The sequence below is a fragment of the Lissotriton helveticus genome, chromosome 8 (genome assembly GCF_964261635.1).
Source record: "Lissotriton helveticus chromosome 8, aLisHel1.1, whole genome shotgun sequence".
Classification (NCBI taxonomy): domain Eukaryota; kingdom Metazoa; phylum Chordata; class Amphibia; order Caudata; family Salamandridae; genus Lissotriton; species Lissotriton helveticus.
In genome coordinates, this window is record NC_136069.1 from 94,852,409 (window position 1) to 94,872,728 (window position 20,320).

Genomic DNA, 20,320 nt, shown 5'->3' on the forward strand with positions numbered 1-20,320 from the left:
GTTCCCATGAGGCACAGGGTCAGAGCTGATTTGCATACAGCCAGTGTCTAACCCAGGGTGGTGTGGAGTGCAAAAAAACGATGGATTTAGGCCCAGATCCTTGTACTGGGGTGAATGTATGACATTGTTCTACATTCTGTCCATCAACTGTGTTTTTTGCAATTTTCACCCCGAGTGGGCTTGGTATGCTCAGACGTGAGTCCCAGGCTCTCCACACCACTGGAGTCAAGCTATCCAGGCTGAAGATGGCTGATAGCCAGAAACCGGTCCTTGGATGCTTGATTCCGGTCTGGGAAAGACATGGCTTGGTAGTTCGGACTGGACTGTTCCCATGAGGCACAGGGTCAGAGCTGATTTGCATACAGCCAGTGTCTAACCCAGGGTGGTGTGGAGTGCAAAAAAACGATGGATTTAGGCCCAGATCCTTGTACTGGGGTGAATGTATGACATTGTTCTACATTCTGTCCATCAACTGTGTTTTTTGCAATTTTCACCCCGAGTGGGCTGGGTATGCTCAGACGTGAGTCCCAGGCTCTCCACACCACTGGAGTCAAGCTATCCAGGCTGAAGATGGCTGATAGCCAGAAACCGGTCCTTGGATGCTTGATTCCGGTCTGGGAAAGACATGGCTTGGTAGTTCGGACTGGACTGTTCCCATGAGGCACAGGGTCAGAGCTGATTTGCATACAGCCAGTGTCTAACCCAGGGTGGTGTGGAGTGCAAAAAACGATGGATTTAGGCCCAGATCCTTGTACTGGGGTGAATGTATGACATTGTTCTACATTCTGTCCATCAACTGTGTTTTTTGCAATTTTCACCCCGAGTGGGCTGGGTATGCTCAGACGTGAGTCCCAGGCTCTCCACACCACTGGAGTCAAGCTATCCAGGCTGAAGATGGCTGATAGCCAGAAACGGGTCCTTGGATGCTTGATTCCGGTCTGGGAAAGACATGGCTTGGTAGTTCGGACTGGACTGTTCCCATGAGGCACAGGGTCAGAGCTGATTTGCATACAGCCAGTGTCTAACCCAGGGTGGTGTGGAGTGCAAAAAAACGATGGATTTAGGCCCAGATCCTTGTACTGGGGTGAATGTATGACATTTTTCTACATTCTGTCCATCAACTGTGTTTTTTGCAATTTTCACCCCGAGTGGGCTGGGTATGCTCAGACGTGAGTCCCAGGCTCTCCACACCACTGGAGTCAAGCTATCCAGGCTGAAGATGGCTGATAGCCAGAAACCGGTCCTTGGATGCTTGATTCCGGTCTGGGAAAGACATGGCTTGGTAGTTCGGACTGGACTGTTCCCATGAGGCACAGGGTCAGAGCTGATTTGCATACAGCCAGTGTCTAACCCAGGGTGGTGTGGAGTGCAAAAAAACGATGGATTTAGGCCCAGATCCTTGTACTGGGGTGAATGTATGACATTGTTCTACATTCTGTCCATCAACTGTGTTTTTTGCAATTTTCACCCCGAGTGGGCTGGGTATGCTCAGACGTGAGTCCCAGGCTCTCCACACCACTGGAGTCAAGCTATCCAGGCTGAAGATGGCTGATAGCCAGAAACCGGTCCTTGGATGCTTGATTCCGGTCTGGGAAAGACATGGCTTGGTAGTTCGGACTGGACTGTTCCCATGAGGCACAGGGTCAGAGCTGATTTGCATACAGCCAGTGTCTAACCCAGGGTAGTGTGGAGTGCAAAAAAACGATGGATTTAGGCCCAGATCCTTGTACTGGGGTGAATGTATGACATTGTTCTACATTCTGTCCATCAACTGTGTTTTTTGCAATTTTCACCCCGAGTGGGCTGGGTATGCTCAGACGTGAGTCCCAGGCTCTCCACACCACTGGAGTCAAGCTATCCGGGCTGAAGATGGCTGATAGCCAGAAACCGGTCCTTGGATGCTTGATTCCGGTCTGGTAAAGACATAGCTTGGTAGTTCGGACTGGATTGTTCCCATGAGGCACAGGGTCAGAGCTGATTTGCATACAGCCAGTGTCTAACCCAGGGTGGTGTGGAGTGCAAAAAAACGATGGATTTAGGCCCAGATCCTTGTACTGGGGTGAATGTATGACATTGTTCTACATTCTGTCCATCAACTGTGTTTTTTGCAATTGTCACCCCGAGTGGGCTGGGTATGCTCAGACGTGAGTCCCAGGCTCTCCACACCACTGGAGTCAAGCTATCCAGGCTGAAGATGGCTGATAGCCAGAAACCGGTCCTTGGATGCTTGATTCCGGTCTGGGAAAGACATGGCTTGGTAGTTCGGACTGGACTGTTCCCATGAGGCACAGGGTCAGAGCTGATTTGCATACAGCCAATGTCTAACCCAGGGTGGTGTGGAGTGCAAAAAAACGATGGATTTAGGCCCAGATCCTTGTACTGGGGTGAATGTATGACATTGTTCTACATTCTGTCCATCAACTGTGTTTTTTGCAATTTTCACCCCGAGTGGGCTGGGTATGCTCAGACGTGAGTCCCAGGCTCTCCACACCACTGGAGTCAAGCTATCCAGGCTGAAGATGGCTGATAGCCAGAAACCGGTCCTTGGATGCTTGATTCCGGTCTGGGAAAGACATGGCTTGGTAGTTCGGACTGGACTGTTCCCATGAGGCACAGGGTCAGAGCTGATTTGCATACAGCCAGTGTCTAACCCAGGGTGGTGTGGAGTGCAAAAAAACGATGGATTTAGGCCCAGATCCTTGTACTGGGGTGAATGTATGACATTGTTCTACATTCTGTCCATCAACTGTGTTTTTTGCAATTTTCACCCCGAGTGGGCTGGGTATGCTCAGACGTGAGTCCCAGGCTCTCCACACCACTGGAGTCAAGCTATTCAGGCTGAAGATGGCTGATAGCCAGAAACCGGTCCTTGGATGCTTGATTCCGGTCTGGGAAAGACATGGCTTGGTAGTTCGGACTGGACTGTTCCCATGAGGTACAGGTTCAGAGCTGATTTGCATACAGCCAGTGTCTAACCCAGGGTGGATTGGAGTGCAAAAAAACGATGGATTTAGGCCCAGATCCTTGTACTGGGGTGAATGTATGACATTGTTCTACATTCTGTCCATCAACTGTGTTTTTTGCAATTTTCACCCCGAGTGGGCTGGGTATGCTCAGACGTGAGTCCCAGGCTCTCCACACCACTGGAGTCAAGCTATCCAGGCTGAAGATGGCTGATAGCCAGAAACCGGTCCTTGGATGCTTGATTCCGGTCTGGGAAAGACATGGCTTGGTAGTTCGGACTGGACTGTTCCCATGAGGCACAGGGTCAGAGCTGATTTGCATACAGCCAGTGTCTAACCCAGGGTGGTGTGGAGTGCAAAAAAACTATGGATTTAGGCCCAGATCCTTGTACTGGGGTGAATGTATGACATTGTTCTACATTCTGTCCATCAACTGTGTTTTTTGCAATTTTCACCCCGTGTGGGCTGGGTATGCTCAGACGTGAGTCCCAGGCTCTCCACACCACTGGAGTCAAGCTATCCAGGCTGAAGATGGCTGATAGCCAGAAACCGGTCCTTGGATGCTTGATTCCGGTCTGGGAAAGACATGGCTTGGTAGTTCGGACTGGACTGTTCCCATGAGGCACAGGGTCAGAGCTGATTTGCATACAGCCAGTGTCTAACCCAGGGTGGTGTGGAGTGCAAAAAAACGATGGATTTAGGCCCAGATCCTTGTACTGGGGTGAATGTATGACATTGTTCTACATTCTGTCCATCAACTGTGTTTTTTGCAATTTTCACCCCGAGTGGGCTGGGTATGCTCAGACGTGAGTCCCAGGCTCTCCACACCACTGGAGTCAAGCTATCCAGGCTGAAGATGGCTGATAGCCAGAAACCGGTCCTTGGATGCTTGATTCCGGTCTGGGAAAGACATGGCTTGGTAGTTCGGACTGGACTGTTCCCATGAGGCACAGGGTCAGAGCTGATTTGCATACAGCCAGTGTCTAACCCAGGGTGGTGTGGAGTGCAAAAAAACGATGGATTTAGGCCCAGATCCTTGTACTGGGGTGAATGTATGACATTGTTCTACATTCTGTCCATCAACTGTGTTTTTTGCAATTTTCACCCCGAGTGGGCTGGGTATGCTCAGACGTGAGTCCCAGGCTCTCCACACCACTGGAGTCAAGCTATCCAGGCTGCAGATGGCTGATAGCCAGAAACCGGTCCTTGGATGCTTGATTCCGGTCTGGGAAAGACATGGCTTGGTAGTTCGGACTGGACTGTTCCCATGAGGCACAGGGTCAGAGCTGATTTGCATACAGCCAGTGTCTAACCCAGGGTGGTGTGGAGTGCAAAAAAACGATGGATTTAGGCCCAGATCCTTGTACTGGGGTGAATGTATGACATTGTTCTACATTCTGTCCATCAACTGTGTTTTTTGCAATTTTCACCCCGAGTGGGCTGGGTATGCTCAGACGTGAGTCCCAGGCTCTCCACACCACTGGAGTCAAGCTATCCAGGCTGAAGATGGCTGATAGCCAGAAACCGGTCCTTGGATGCTTGATTCCGGTCTGGGAAAGACATGGCTTGGTAGTTCGGACTGGACTGTTCCCATGAGGCACAGGGTCAGAGCTGATTTGCATACAGCCAGTGTCTAACCCAGGGTGGTGTGGAGTGCAAAAAAACGATGGATTTAGGCCCAGATCCTTGTACTGGGGTGAATGTATGACATTGTTCTACATTCTGTCCATCAACTGTGTTTTTTGCAATTTTCACCCCGAGTGGGCTTGGTATGCTCAGACGTGAGTCCCAGGCTCTCCACACCACTGGAGTCAAGCTATCCAGGCTGAAGATGGCTGATAGCCAGAAACCGGTCCTTGGATGCTTGATTCCGGTCTGGGAAAGACATGGCTTGGTAGTTCGGACTGGACTGTTCCCATGAGGCACAGGGTCAGAGCTGATTTGCATACAGCCAGTGTCTAACCCAGGGTGGTGTGGAGTGCAAAAAAACGATGGATTTAGGCCCAGATCCTTGTACTGGGGTGAATGTATGACATTGTTCTACATTCTGTCCATCAACTGTGTTTTTTGCAATTTTCACCCCGAGTGGGCTGGGTATGCTCAGACGTGAGTCCCAGGCTCTCCACACCACTGGAGTCAAGCTATCCAGGCTGAAGATGGCTGATAGCCAGAAACCGGTCCTTGGATGCTTGATTCCGGTCTGGGAAAGACATGGCTTGGTAGTTCGGACTGGACTGTTCCCATGAGGCACAGGGTCAGAGCTGATTTGCATACAGCCAGTGTCTAACCCAGGGTGGTGTGGAGTGCAAAAAACGATGGATTTAGGCCCAGATCCTTGTACTGGGGTGAATGTATGACATTGTTCTACATTCTGTCCATCAACTGTGTTTTTTGCAATTTTCACCCCGAGTGGGCTGGGTATGCTCAGACGTGAGTCCCAGGCTCTCCACACCACTGGAGTCAAGCTATCCAGGCTGAAGATGGCTGATAGCCAGAAACCGGTCCTTGGATGCTTGATTCCGGTCTGGGAAAGACATGGCTTGGTAGTTCGGACTGGACTGTTCCCATGAGGCACAGGGTCAGAGCTGATTTGCATACAGCCAGTGTCTAACCCAGGGTGGTGTGGAGTGCAAAAAACGATGGATTTAGGCCCAGATCCTTGTACTGGGGTGAATGTATGACATTGTTCTACATTCTGTCCATCAACTGTGTTTTTTGCAATTTTCACCCCGAGTGGGCTGGGTATGCTCAGACGTGAGTCCCAGGCTCTCCACACCACTGGAGTCAAGCTATCCGGGCTGAAGATGGCTGATAGCCAGAAACCGGTCCTTGGATGCTTGATTCCGGTCTGGGAAAGACATGGCTTGGTAGTTCGGACTGGACTGTTCCCATGAGGCACAGGGTCAGAGCTGATTTGCATACAGCCAGTGTCTAACCCAGGGTGGTGTGGAGTGCAAAAAAACGATGGATTTAGGCCCAGATCCTTGTACTGGGGTGAATGTATGACATTGTTCTACATTCTGTCCATCAACTGTGTTTTTTGCAATTTTCACCCCGAGTGGGCTGGGTATGCTCAGACGTGAGTCCCAGGCTCTCCACACCACTGGAGTCAAGCTATCCAGGCTGAAGATGGCTGATAGCCAGAAACCGGTCCTTGGATGCTTGATTCCGGTCTGGGAAAGACATGGCTTGGTAGTTCGGACTGGACTGTTCCCATGAGGCACAGGGTCAGAGCTGATTTGCATACAGCCAGTGTCTAACCCAGGGTGGTGTGGAGTACAAAAAAACGATGGATTTAGGCCCAGATCCTTGTACTGGGGTGAATGTATGACATTGTTCTACATTCTGTCCATCAACTGTGTTTTTTGCAATTTTCACCCTGAGTGGGCTGGGTATGCTCAGACGTGAGTCCCAGGCTCTCCACACCACTGGAGTCAAGCTATCCAGGCTGAAGATGGCTGATAGCCAGAAACCGGTCCTTGGATGCTTGATTTCGGTCTGGGAAAGACATGGCTTGGTAGTTCGGACTGGACTGTTCCCATGAGGCACAGGGTCAGAGCTGATTTGCATACAGCCAGTGTCTAACCCAGGGTGGTGTGGAGTGCAAAAAAACGATGGATTTAGGCCCAGATCCTTGTACTGGGGTGAATGTATGACATTGTTCTACATTCTGTCCATCAACTGTGTTTTTTGCAATTTTCACCCCGAGTGGGCTGGGTATGCTCAGACGTGAGTCCCAGGCTCTCCACACCACTGGAGTCAAGCTATCCAGGCTGAAGATGGCTGATAGCCAGAAACCGGTCCTTGGATGCTTGATTCCGGTCTGGGAAAGACATGGCTTGGTAGTTCGGACTGGACTGTTCCCATGAGGCACAGGGTCAGAGCTGATTTGCATACAGCCAGTGTCTAACCCAGGATGGTGTGGAGTGCAAAAAAACGATGGATTTAGGCCCAGATCCTTGTACTGGGGTGAATGTATGACATTGTTCTACATTGTGTCCATCAACTGTGTTTTTTGCAATTTTCACCCCGAGTGGGCTGGGTATGCTCAGACGTGAGTCCCAGGCTCTCCACACCACTGGAGTCAAGCTATCCAGGCTGAAGATGGCTGATGGCCAGAAACCGGCCCTTGGATGCTTGATTCCGGTCTGGGAAAGACATGGCTTGGTAGTTCGGACTGGACTGTTCCCATGAGGCACAGGGTCAGAGCTCATTTGCATACAGCCAGTGTCTAACCCAGGGTGGTGTGGAGTGCAAAAAAACGATGGATTTAGGCCCAGATCCTTGTACTGGGGTGAATGTATGACATTGTTCTACATTCTGTCCATCAACTGTGTTTCTTGCAATTTTCACCCTGAGTGGGCTGGGTATGCTCAGACGTGAGTCCCAGGCTCTCCACACCACTGGAGTCAAGCTATCCAGGCTGAATATGGCTGATAGCCAGAAACCGGTCCTTGGATGCTTGATTCCGGTCTGGGAAAGACATGGCTTGGTAGTTCAGACTGGACTGTTCCCATGAGGCACAGGGTCAGAGCTGATTTGCATACAGCCAGTGTCTAACCCAGGGTGGTGTGGAGTGCAAAAAAACGATGGATTTAGGCCCAGATCCTTGTACTGGGGTGAATGTATGACATTGTTCTACATTCTGTCCATCAACTGTGTTTTTTGCAATTTTCACCCCGAGTGGGCTGGGTATGCTCAGACGTGAGTCCCAGGCTCTCTACACCACTGGAGTCAAGCTATCCAGGCTGAAGATGGCTGATAGCCAGAAACCGGTCCTTTGATGCTTGATTCCGGTCTGGGAAAGACATGGCTTGGTAGTTCGGACTGGACTGTTCCCATGAGGCACAGGGTCAGAGCTGATTTGCATACAGCCAGTGTCTAACCCAGGGTGGTGTGGAGTGCAAAAAAACGATGGATTTAGGCCCAGATCCTTGTACTGGGGTGAATGTATGACATTGTTCTACATTCTGTCCATCAACTGTGTTTTTTGCAATTTTCACCCCGAGTGGGCTGGGTATGCTCAGACGTGAGTCCCAGGCTCTCCACACCACTGGAGTCAAGCTATCCAGGCTGAAGATGGCTGATTGCCAGAAACCGGTCCTTGGATGCTTGATTCCGGTCTGGGAAAGACATGGCTTGGTAGTTCGGACTGGACTGTTCCCATGAGGCACAGGGTCAGAGCTGATTTGCATACAGCCAGTGTCTAACCCAGGGTGGTGTGGAGTGCAAAAAAACGATGGATTTAGGCCCAGATCCTTGTACTGGGGTGAATGTATGACATTGTTCTACATTCTGTCCATCAACTGTGTTTTTTGCAATTTTCACCCCGAGTGGGCTGGGTATGCCCAGACGTGAGTCCCAGGCTCTCCACATCACTGGAGTCAAGCTATCCAGGCTGAAGATGGCTGATAGCCAGAAACCGGTCCTTGGATGCTTGATTCCGGTCTGGGAAAGACATGGCTTGGTAGTTCGGACTGGACTGTTCCCATGAGGCACAGGGTCAGAGCTGATTTGCATACAGCCAGTGTCTAACCCAGGGTGGTGTGGAGTGCAAAAAACGATGGATTTAGGCCCAGATCCTTGTACTGGGGTGAATGTATGACATTGTTCTACATTCTGTCCATCAACTGTGTTTTTTGCAATTTTCACCCCGAGTGGGCTGGGTATGCTCAGACGTGAGTCCCAGGCTCTCCACACCACTGGAGTCAAGCTATCCGGGCTGAAGATGGCTGATAGCCAGAAACCGGTCCTTGGATGCTTGATTCCGGTCTGGGAAAGACATGGCTTGGTAGTTCGGACTGGACTGTTCCCATGAGGCACAGGGTCAGAGCTGATTTGCATACAGCCAGTGTCTAACCCAGGGTGGTGTGGAGTGCAAAAAAACGATGGATTTAGGCCCAGATCCTTGTACTGGGGTGAATGTATGACATTGTTCTACATTCTGTCCATCAACTGTGTTTTTTGCAATTTTCACCCCGAGTGGGCTGGGTATGCTCAGACGTGAGTCCCAGGCTCTCCACACCACTGGAGTCAAGCTATCCAGGCTGAAGATGGCTGATAGCCAGAAACCGGTCCTTGGATGCTTGATTCCGGTCTGGGAAAGACATGGCTTGGTAGTTCGGACTGGACTGTTCCCATGAGGCACAGGGTCAGAGCTGATTTGCATACAGCCAGTGTCTAACCCAGGGTGGTGTGGAGTACAAAAAAACGATGGATTTAGGCCCAGATCCTTGTACTGGGGTGAATGTATGACATTGTTCTACATTCTGTCCATCAACTGTGTTTTTTGCAATTTTCACCCTGAGTGGGCTGGGTATGCTCAGACGTGAGTCCCAGGCTCTCCACACCACTGGAGTCAAGCTATCCAGGCTGAAGATGGCTGATAGCCAGAAACCGGTCCTTGGATGCTTGATTCCGGTCTGGGAAAGACATGGCTTGGTAGTTCGGACTGGACTGTTCCCATGAGGCACAGGGTCAGAGCTGATTTGCATACAGCCAGTGTCTAACCCAGGGTGGTGTGGAGTGCAAAAAAACGATGGATTTAGGCCCAGATCCTTGTACTGGGGTGAATGTATGACATTGTTCTACATTCTGTCCATCAACTGTGTTTTTTGCAATTTTCACCCCGAGTGGGCTGGGTATGCTCAGACGTGAGTCCCAGGCTCTCCACACCACTGGAGTCAAGCTATCCAGGCTGAAGATGGCTGATAGCCAGAAACCGGTCCTTGGATGCTTGATTCCGGTCTGGGAAAGACATGGCTTGGTAGTTCGGACTGGACTGTTCCCATGAGGCACAGGGTCAGAGCTGATTTGCATACAGCCAGTGTCTAACCCAGGATGGTGTGGAGTGCAAAAAAACGATGGATTTAGGCCCAGATCCTTGTACTGGGGTGAATGTATGACATTGTTCTACATTGTGTCCATCAACTGTGTTTTTTGCAATTTTCACCCCGAGTGGGCTGGGTATGCTCAGACGTGAGTCCCAGGCTCTCCACACCACTGGAGTCAAGCTATCCAGGCTGAAGATGGCTGATGGCCAGAAACCGGCCCTTGGATGCTTGATTCCGGTCTGGGAAAGACATGGCTTGGTAGTTCGGACTGGACTGTTCCCATGAGGCACAGGGTCAGAGCTCATTTGCATACAGCCAGTGTCTAACCCAGGGTGGTGTGGAGTGCAAAAAAACGATGGATTTAGGCCCAGATCCTTGTACTGGGGTGAATGTATGACATTGTTCTACATTCTGTCCATCAACTGTGTTTCTTGCAATTTTCACCCTGAGTGGGCTGGGTATGCTCAGACGTGAGTCCCAGGCTCTCCACACCACTGGAGTCAAGCTATCCAGGCTGAATATGGCTGATAGCCAGAAACCGGTCCTTGGATGCTTGATTCCGGTCTGGGAAAGACATGGCTTGGTAGTTCAGACTGGACTGTTCCCATGAGGCACAGGGTCAGAGCTGATTTGCATACAGCCAGTGTCTAACCCAGGGTGGTGTGGAGTGCAAAAAAACGATGGATTTAGGCCCAGATCCTTGTACTGGGGTGAATGTATGACATTGTTCTACATTCTGTCCATCAACTGTGTTTTTTGCAATTTTCACCCCGAGTGGGCTGGGTATGCTCAGACGTGAGTCCCAGGCTCTCTACACCACTGGAGTCAAGCTATCCAGGCTGAAGATGGCTGATAGCCAGAAACCGGTCCTTTGATGCTTGATTCCGGTCTGGGAAAGACATGGCTTGGTAGTTCGGACTGGACTGTTCCCATGAGGCACAGGGTCAGAGCTGATTTGCATACAGCCAGTGTCTAACCCAGGGTGGTGTGGAGTGCAAAAAAACGATGGATTTAGGCCCAGATCCTTGTACTGGGGTGAATGTATGACATTGTTCTACATTCTGTCCATCAACTGTGTTTTTTGCAATTTTCACCCCGAGTGGGCTGGGTATGCTCAGACGTGAGTCCCAGGCTCTCCACACCACTGGAGTCAAGCTATCCAGGCTGAAGATGGCTGATTGCCAGAAACCGGTCCTTGGATGCTTGATTCCGGTCTGGGAAAGACATGGCTTGGTAGTTCGGACTGGACTGTTCCCATGAGGCACAGGGTCAGAGCTGATTTGCATACAGCCAGTGTCTAACCCAGGGTGGTGTGGAGTGCAAAAAAACGATGGATTTAGGCCCAGATCCTTGTACTGGGGTGAATGTATGACATTGTTCTACATTCTGTCCATCAACTGTGTTTTTTGCAATTTTCACCCCGAGTGGGCTGGGTATGCCCAGACGTGAGTCCCAGGCTCTCCACATCACTGGAGTCAAGCTATCCAGGCTGAAGATGGCTGATAGCCAGAAACCGGTCCTTGGATGCTTGATTCCGGTCTGGGAAAGACATGGCTTGGTAGTTCGGACTGGACTGTTCCCATGAGGCACAGGGTCAGAGCTGATTTGCATACAGCCAGTGTCTAACCCAGGGTGGTGTGGAGTGCAAAAAAACGATGAATTTAGGCCCAGATCCTTGTACTGGGGTGAATGTATGACATTGTTCTACATCCTGTCCATCAACTGTACTTTTTTGCAATTTTCACCCCGAGTGGGCTGGGTATGCTCAGACGTGAGTCCCAGGCTCTCCACACCACTGGAGTCAAGCTATCCAGGCTGAAGATGGCTGATAGCCAGAAACCGGTCCTTGGATGCTTGATTCCGGTCTGGGAAAGACATGGCTTGGTAGTTCGGACTGGACTGTTCCCATGAGGCTCAGGGTCAGAGCTGATTTGCATACAGCCAGTGTCTAACCCAGGGTGGTGTGGAGTGCAAAAAAACGATGGATTTAGGCCCAGATCCTTGTACTGGGGTGAATGTATGACATTGTTCTACATTCTGTCCATCAACTGTGTTTTTTGCAATTTTCACCCCGAGTGGGCTGGGTATGCTCAGACGTGAGTCCCAGGCTCTCCACACCACTGGAGTCAAGCTATCCGGGCTGAAGATGGCTGATAGCCAGAAACCGGTCCTTGGATGCTTGATTCCGGTCTGGTAAAGACATAGCTTGGTAGTTCGGACTGGATTGTTCCCATGAGGCACAGGGTCAGAGCTGATTTGCATACAGCCAGTGTCTAACCCAGGGTGGTGTGGAGTGCAAAAAACGATGGATTTAGGCCCAGATCCTTGTACTGGGGTGAATGCATGACATTGTTCTACATTCTGTCCATCAACTGTGTTTTTTGCAATTGTCACCCCGAGTGGGCTGTGTATGCTCAGACGTGAGTCCCAGGCTCTCCACACCACTGGAGTCAAGCTATTCAGGCTGAAGATGGCTGATAGCCAGAAACCGGTCCTTGGATGCTTGATTCCGGTCTGGGAAAGACATGGCTTGGTAGTTCGGACTGGACTGTTCCCATGAGGCACAGGGTCAGAGCTGATTTGCATACAGCCAGTGTCTAACCCAGGGTGGTGTGGAGTGCAAAAAAACGATGGATTTAGGCCCAGATCCTTGTACTGGGGTGAATGTATGACATTGTTCTACATTCTGTCCATCAACTGTGTTTTTTGCAATTTTCACCCCGAGTGGGCTGGGTATGCTCAGACGTGAGTCCCAGGCTCTCCACACCACTGGAGTCAAGCTATCCAGGCTGAAGATGGCTGATAGCCAGAAACCGGTCCTTGGATGCTTGATTCCGGTCTGGGAAAGACATGGCTTGGTAGTTCGGACTGGACTGTTCCCATGAGGCACAGGGTCAGAGCTGATTTGCATACAGCCAGTGTCTAACCCAGGATGGTGTGGAGTGCAAAAAAACGATGGATTTAGGCCCAGATCCTTGTACTGGGGTGAATGTATGACATTGTTCTACATTGTGTCCATCAACTGTGTTTTTTGCAATTTTCACCCCGAGTGGGCTGGGTATGCTCAGACGTGAGTCCCAGGCTCTCCACACCACTGGAGTCAAGCTATCCAGGCTGAAGATGGCTGATGGCCAGAAACCGGCCCTTGGATGCTTGATTCCGGTCTGGGAAAGACATGGCTTGGTAGTTCGGACTGGACTGTTCCCATGAGGCACAGGGTCAGAGCTCATTTGCATACAGCCAGTGTCTAACCCAGGGTGGTGTGGAGTGCAAAAAAACGATGGATTTAGGCCCAGATCCTTGTACTGGGGTGAATGTATGACATTGTTCTACATTCTGTCCATCAACTGTGTTTCTTGCAATTTTCACCCTGAGTGGGCTGGGTATGCTCAGACGTGAGTCCCAGGCTCTCCACACCACTGGAGTCAAGCTATCCAGGCTGAATATGGCTGATAGCCAGAAACCGGTCCTTGGATGCTTGATTCCGGTCTGGGAAAGACATGGCTTGGTAGTTCAGACTGGACTGTTCCCATGAGGCACAGGGTCAGAGCTGATTTGCATACAGCCAGTGTCTAACCCAGGGTGGTGTGGAGTGCAAAAAAACGATGGATTTAGGCCCAGATCCTTGTACTGGGGTGAATGTATGACATTGTTCTACATTCTGTCCATCAACTGTGTTTTTTGCAATTTTCACCCCGAGTGGGCTGGGTATGCTCAGACGTGAGTCCCAGGCTCTCTACACCACTGGAGTCAAGCTATCCAGGCTGAAGATGGCTGATAGCCAGAAACCGGTCCTTTGATGCTTGATTCCGGTCTGGGAAAGACATGGCTTGGTAGTTCGGACTGGACTGTTCCCATGAGGCACAGGGTCAGAGCTGATTTGCATACAGCCAGTGTCTAACCCAGGGTGGTGTGGAGTGCAAAAAAACGATGGATTTAGGCCCAGATCCTTGTACTGGGGTGAATGTATGACATTGTTCTACATTCTGTCCATCAACTGTGTTTTTTGCAATTTTCACCCCGAGTGGGCTGGGTATGCTCAGACGTGAGTCCCAGGCTCTCCACACCACTGGAGTCAAGCTATCCAGGCTGAAGATGGCTGATTGCCAGAAACCGGTCCTTGGATGCTTGATTCCGGTCTGGGAAAGACATGGCTTGGTAGTTCGGACTGGACTGTTCCCATGAGGCACAGGGTCAGAGCTGATTTGCATACAGCCAGTGTCTAACCCAGGGTGGTGTGGAGTGCAAAAAAACGATGGATTTAGGCCCAGATCCTTGTACTGGGGTGAATGTATGACATTGTTCTACATTCTGTCCATCAACTGTGTTTTTTGCAATTTTCACCCCGAGTGGGCTGGGTATGCCCAGACGTGAGTCCCAGGCTCTCCACATCACTGGAGTCAAGCTATCCAGGCTGAAGATGGCTGATAGCCAGAAACCGGTCCTTGGATGCTTGATTCCGGTCTGGGAAAGACATGGCTTGGTAGTTCGGACTGGACTGTTCCCATGAGGCACAGGGTCAGAGCTGATTTGCATACAGCCAGTGTCTAACCCAGGGTGGTGTGGAGTGCAAAAAACGATGGATTTAGGCCCAGATCCTTGTACTGGGGTGAATGTATGACATTGTTCTACATTCTGTCCATCAACTGTGTTTTTTGCAATTTTCACCCCGAGTGGGCTGGGTATGCTCAGACGTGAGTCCCAGGCTCTCCACACCACTGGAGTCAAGCTATCCGGGCTGAAGATGGCTGATAGCCAGAAACCGGTCCTTGGATGCTTGATTCCGGTCTGGGAAAGACATGGCTTGGTAGTTCGGACTGGACTGTTCCCATGAGGCACAGGGTCAGAGCTGATTTGCATACAGCCAGTGTCTAACCCAGGGTGGTGTGGAGTGCAAAAAAACGATGGATTTAGGCCCAGATCCTTGTACTGGGGTGAATGTATGACATTGTTCTACATTCTGTCCATCAACTGTGTTTTTTGCAATTTTCACCCCGAGTGGGCTGGGTATGCTCAGACGTGAGTCCCAGGCTCTCCACACCACTGGAGTCAAGCTATCCAGGCTGAAGATGGCTGATAGCCAGAAACCGGTCCTTGGATGCTTGATTCCGGTCTGGGAAAGACATGGCTTGGTAGTTCGGACTGGACTGTTCCCATGAGGCACAGGGTCAGAGCTGATTTGCATACAGCCAGTGTCTAACCCAGGGTGGTGTGGAGTACAAAAAAACGATGGATTTAGGCCCAGATCCTTGTACTGGGGTGAATGTATGACATTGTTCTACATTCTGTCCATCAACTGTGTTTTTTGCAATTTTCACCCTGAGTGGGCTGGGTATGCTCAGACGTGAGTCCCAGGCTCTCCACACCACTGGAGTCAAGCTATCCAGGCTGAAGATGGCTGATAGCCAGAAACCGGTCCTTGGATGCTTGATTCCGGTCTGGGAAAGACATGGCTTGGTAGTTCGGACTGGACTGTTCCCATGAGGCACAGGGTCAGAGCTGATTTGCATACAGCCAGTGTCTAACCCAGGGTGGTGTGGAGTGCAAAAAAACGATGGATTTAGGCCCAGATCCTTGTACTGGGGTGAATGTATGACATTGTTCTACATTCTGTCCATCAACTGTGTTTTTTGCAATTTTCACCCCGAGTGGGCTGGGTATGCTCAGACGTGAGTCCCAGGCTCTCCACACCACTGGAGTCAAGCTATCCAGGCTGAAGATGGCTGATAGCCAGAAACCGGTCCTTGGATGCTTGATTCCGGTCTGGGAAAGACATGGCTTGGTAGTTCGGACTGGACTGTTCCCATGAGGCACAGGGTCAGAGCTGATTTGCATACAGCCAGTGTCTAACCCAGGATGGTGTGGAGTGCAAAAAAACGATGGATTTAGGCCCAGATCCTTGTACTGGGGTGAATGTATGACATTGTTCTACATTGTGTCCATCAACTGTGTTTTTTGCAATTTTCACCCCGAGTGGGCTGGGTATGCTCAGACGTGAGTCCCAGGCTCTCCACACCACTGGAGTCAAGCTATCCAGGCTGAAGATGGCTGATGGCCAGAAACCGGCCCTTGGATGCTTGATTCCGGTCTGGGAAAGACATGGCTTGGTAGTTCGGACTGGACTGTTCCCATGAGGCACAGGGTCAGAGCTCATTTGCATACAGCCAGTGTCTAACCCAGGGTGGTGTGGAGTGCAAAAAAACGATGGATTTAGGCCCAGATCCTTGTACTGGGGTGAATGTATGACATTGTTCTACATTCTGTCCATCAACTGTGTTTCTTGCAATTTTCACCCTGAGTGGGCTGGGTATGCTCAGACGTGAGTCCCAGGCTCTCCACACCACTGGAGTCAAGCTATCCAGGCTGAATATGGCTGATAGCCAGAAACCGGTCCTTGGATGCTTGATTCCGGTCTGGGAAAGACATGGCTTGGTAGTTCAGACTGGACTGTTCCCATGAGGCACAGGGTCAGAGCTGATTTGCATACAGCCAGTGTCTAACCCAGGGTGGTGTGGAGTGCAAAAAAACGATGGATTTAGGCCCAGATCCTTGTACTGGGGTGAATGTATGACATTGTTCTACATTCTGTCCATCAACTGTGTTTTTTGCAATTTTCACCCCGAGTGGGCTGGGTATGCTCAGACGTGAGTCCCAGGCTCTCTACACCACTGGAGTCAAGCTATCCAGGCTGAAGATGGCTGATAGCCAGAAACCGGTCCTTTGATGCTTGATTCCGGTCTGGGAAAGACATGGCTTGGTAGTTCGGACTGGACTGTTCCCATGAGGCACAGGGTCAGAGCTGATTTGCATACAGCCAGTGTCTAACCCAGGGTGGTGTGGAGTGCAAAAAAACGATGGATTTAGGCCCAGATCCTTGTACTGGGGTGAATGTATGACATTGTTCTACATTCTGTCCATCAACTGTGTTTTTTGCAATTTTCACCCCGAGTGGGCTGGGTATGCTCAGACGTGAGTCCCAGGCTCTCCACACCACTGGAGTCAAGCTATCCAGGCTGAAGATGGCTGATTGCCAGAAACCGGTCCTTGGATGCTTGATTCCGGTCTGGGAAAGACATGGCTTGGTAGTTCGGACTGGACTGTTCCCATGAGGCACAGGGTCAGAGCTGATTTGCATACAGCCAGTGTCTAACCCAGGGTGGTGTGGAGTGCAAAAAAACGATGGATTTAGGCCCAGATCCTTGTACTGGGGTGAATGTATGACATTGTTCTACATTCTGTCCATCAACTGTGTTTTTTGCAATTTTCACCCCGAGTGGGCTGGGTATGCCCAGACGTGAGTCCCAGGCTCTCCACATCACTGGAGTCAAGCTATCCAGGCTGAAGATGGCTGATAGCCAGAAACCGGTCCTTGGATGCTTGATTCCGGTCTGGGAAAGACATGGCTTGGTAGTTCGGACTGGACTGTTCCCATGAGGCACAGGGTCAGAGCTGATTTGCATACAGCCAGTGTCTAACCCAGGGTGGTGTGGAGTGCAAAAAAACGATGAATTTAGGCCCAGATCCTTGTACTGGGGTGAATGTATGACATTGTTCTACATCCTGTCCATCAACTGTACTTTTTTGCAATTTTCACCCCGAGTGGGCTGGGTATGCTCAGACGTGAGTCCCAGGCTCTCCACACCACTGGAGTCAAGCTATCCAGGCTGAAGATGGCTGATAGCCAGAAACCGGTCCTTGGATGCTTGATTCCGGTCTGGGAAAGACATGGCTTGGTAGTTCGGACTGGACTGTTCCCATGAGGCTCAGGGTCAGAGCTGATTTGCATACAGCCAGTGTCTAACCCAGGGTGGTGTGGAGTGCAAAAAAACGATGGATTTAGGCCCAGATCCTTGTACTGGGGTGAATGTATGACATTGTTCTACATTCTGTCCATCAACTGTGTTTTTTGCAATTTTCACCCCGAGTGGGCTGGGTATGCTCAGACGTGAGTCCCAGGCTCTCCACACCACTGGAGTCAAGCTATCCGGGCTGAAGATGGCTGATAGCCAGAAACCGGTCCTTGGATGCTTGATTCCGGTCTGGTAAAGACATAGCTTGGTAGTTCGGACTGGATTGTTCCCATGAGGCACAGGGTCAGAGCTGATTTGCATACAGCCAGTGTCTAACCCAGGGTGGTGTGGAGTGCAAAAAACGATGGATTTAGGCCCAGATCCTTGTACTGGGGTGAATGCATGACATTGTTCTACATTCTGTCCATCAACTGTGTTTTTTGCAATTGTCACCCCGAGTGGGCTGTGTATGCTCAGACGTGAGTCCCAGGCTCTCCACACCACTGGAGTCAAGCTATTCAGGCTGAAGATGGCTGATAGCCAGAAACCGGTCCTTGGATGCTTGATTCCGGTCTGGGAAAGACATGGCTTGGTAGTTCGGACTGGACTGTTCCCATGAGGCACAGGGTCAGAGCTGATTTGCATACAGCCAGTGTCTAACCCAGGGTGGTGTGGAGTGCAAAAAAACGATGGATTTAGGCCCAGATCCTTGTACTGGGGTGAATGTATGACATTGTTCTACATTCTGTCCATCAACTGTGTTTTTTGCAATTTTCACCCCGAGTGGGCTGGGTATGCTCAGACGTGAGTCCCAGGCTCTCCACACCACTGGAGTCAAGCTATCCGGGCTGAAGATGGCTGATAGCCAGAAACCGGTCCTTGGTTGCTTGATTCCGGTCTGGTAAAGACATGGCTTGGTAGTTCGGACTGGATTGTTCCCATGAGGCACAGGGTCAGAGCTGATTTGCATACAGCCAGTGTCTAACCCAGGGTGGTGTGGAGTGCAAAAAACGATGGATTTAGGCCCAGATCCTTGTACTGGGGTGAATGCATGACATTGTTCTACATTCTGTCCATCAACTGTGTTTTTTGCAATTGTCACCCCGAGTGGGCTGTGTATGCTCAGACGTGAGTCCCAGGCTCTCCACACCACTGGAGTCACGCTATTCAGGCTGAAGATGGCTGATAGCCAGAAACCGGTCCTTGGATGCTTGATTCCGGTCTGGGAAAGACATGGCTTGGTAGTTCGGACTGGACTGTTCCCATGAGGCACAGGGTCAGAGCTGATTTGCATACAGCCAGTGTCTAACCCAGGGTGGTGTGGAGTGCAAAAAACACGATGGATTTAGGCCCAGATCCTTGTACTGGGGTGAATGTATGACATTGTTCTACATTCTGTCCATCAACTGTGTTTTTTGCAATTTTCACCCCGAGTGGGCTGGGTATGCTCAGACGTGAGTCCCAGGCTCTCCACACCACTGGAGTCAAGCTATCCGGGCTGAAGATGGCTGATAGCCAGAAACCGGTCCTTGGTTGCTTGATTCCGGTCTGGGAAAGACATGGCTTGGTAGTTCGGACTGGACTGTTCCCATGAGGCACAGGGTCAGAGCTGATTTGCATACAGCCAGTGTCTAACCCAGGGTGGTGTGGAGTGCAAAAAACGATGGATTTAGGCCCAGATCCTTGTACTGGGGTGAATGTATGACATTGTTCTACATTCTGTCCATCAACTGTGTTTTTTGCAATTCTCACCCCGAGTGGGTTGGGTATGCTCAGACGTGAGTCCCAGGCTCTCCACACCACTGGAGTCAAGCTATCCAGGCTGAAGATGGCTGATAGCCAGAAACCGGTCCTTGGATGCTTGATTCCGGTCTGGGAAAGACATGGCTTGGTAGTTCGGACTGGACTGTTCCCATGAGGCACAGGGTCAGAGCTGATTTGCATACAGCCAGTGTCTAACCCAGGGTGGTGTGGAGTGCAAAAAAACGATGGATTTAGGCCCAGATCCTTGTACTGGGGTGAATGTATGACATTGTTCTACATTCTGTCCATCAACTGTGTTTTTTGCAATTTTCACCCCGAGTGGGCTGGGTATGCTCAGACGTGAGTCCCAGGCTCTCCACACCACTGGAGTCAAGCTATCCAGGCTGAAGATGGCTGATAGCCAGAAACCGGTCCTTGGATGCTTGATTCCGGTCTGGGAAAGACATGGCTTGGTAGTTCGGACTGGACTGTTCCCATGAGGCACAGGGTCAGAGCTGATGTGCATACAGCCAGTGTCTAACCCAGGGTGGTGTGGAGTGCAAAAAAACTATGGATTTAGGCCCAGATCCTTGTACTGGGGTGAATGTATGACATTGTTCTACATTCTGTCCATCAACTGTGTTTTTTGCAATTTTCACCCCGAGTGGGCTGGGTATGCTCAGACGTGAGTCCCAGGCTCTCCACACCACTGGAGTCAAGCTATCCAGGCTGAAGATGGCTGATAGCCAGAAACCGGTCCTTGGATGCTTGATTCCGGTCTGGGAAAGACATGGCTTGGTAGTTCGGACTGGACTGTTCCCATGAGGCACAGGGTCAGAGCTGATTTGCATACAGCCAGTGTCTAACCCAGGGTGGTGTGGAGTGCAAAAAAACGATGGATTTAGGCCCAGATCCTTGTACTGGGGTGAATGTATGACATTGTTCTACATTCTGTCCATCAACTGTGTTTTTTGCAATTTTCACCCCGAGT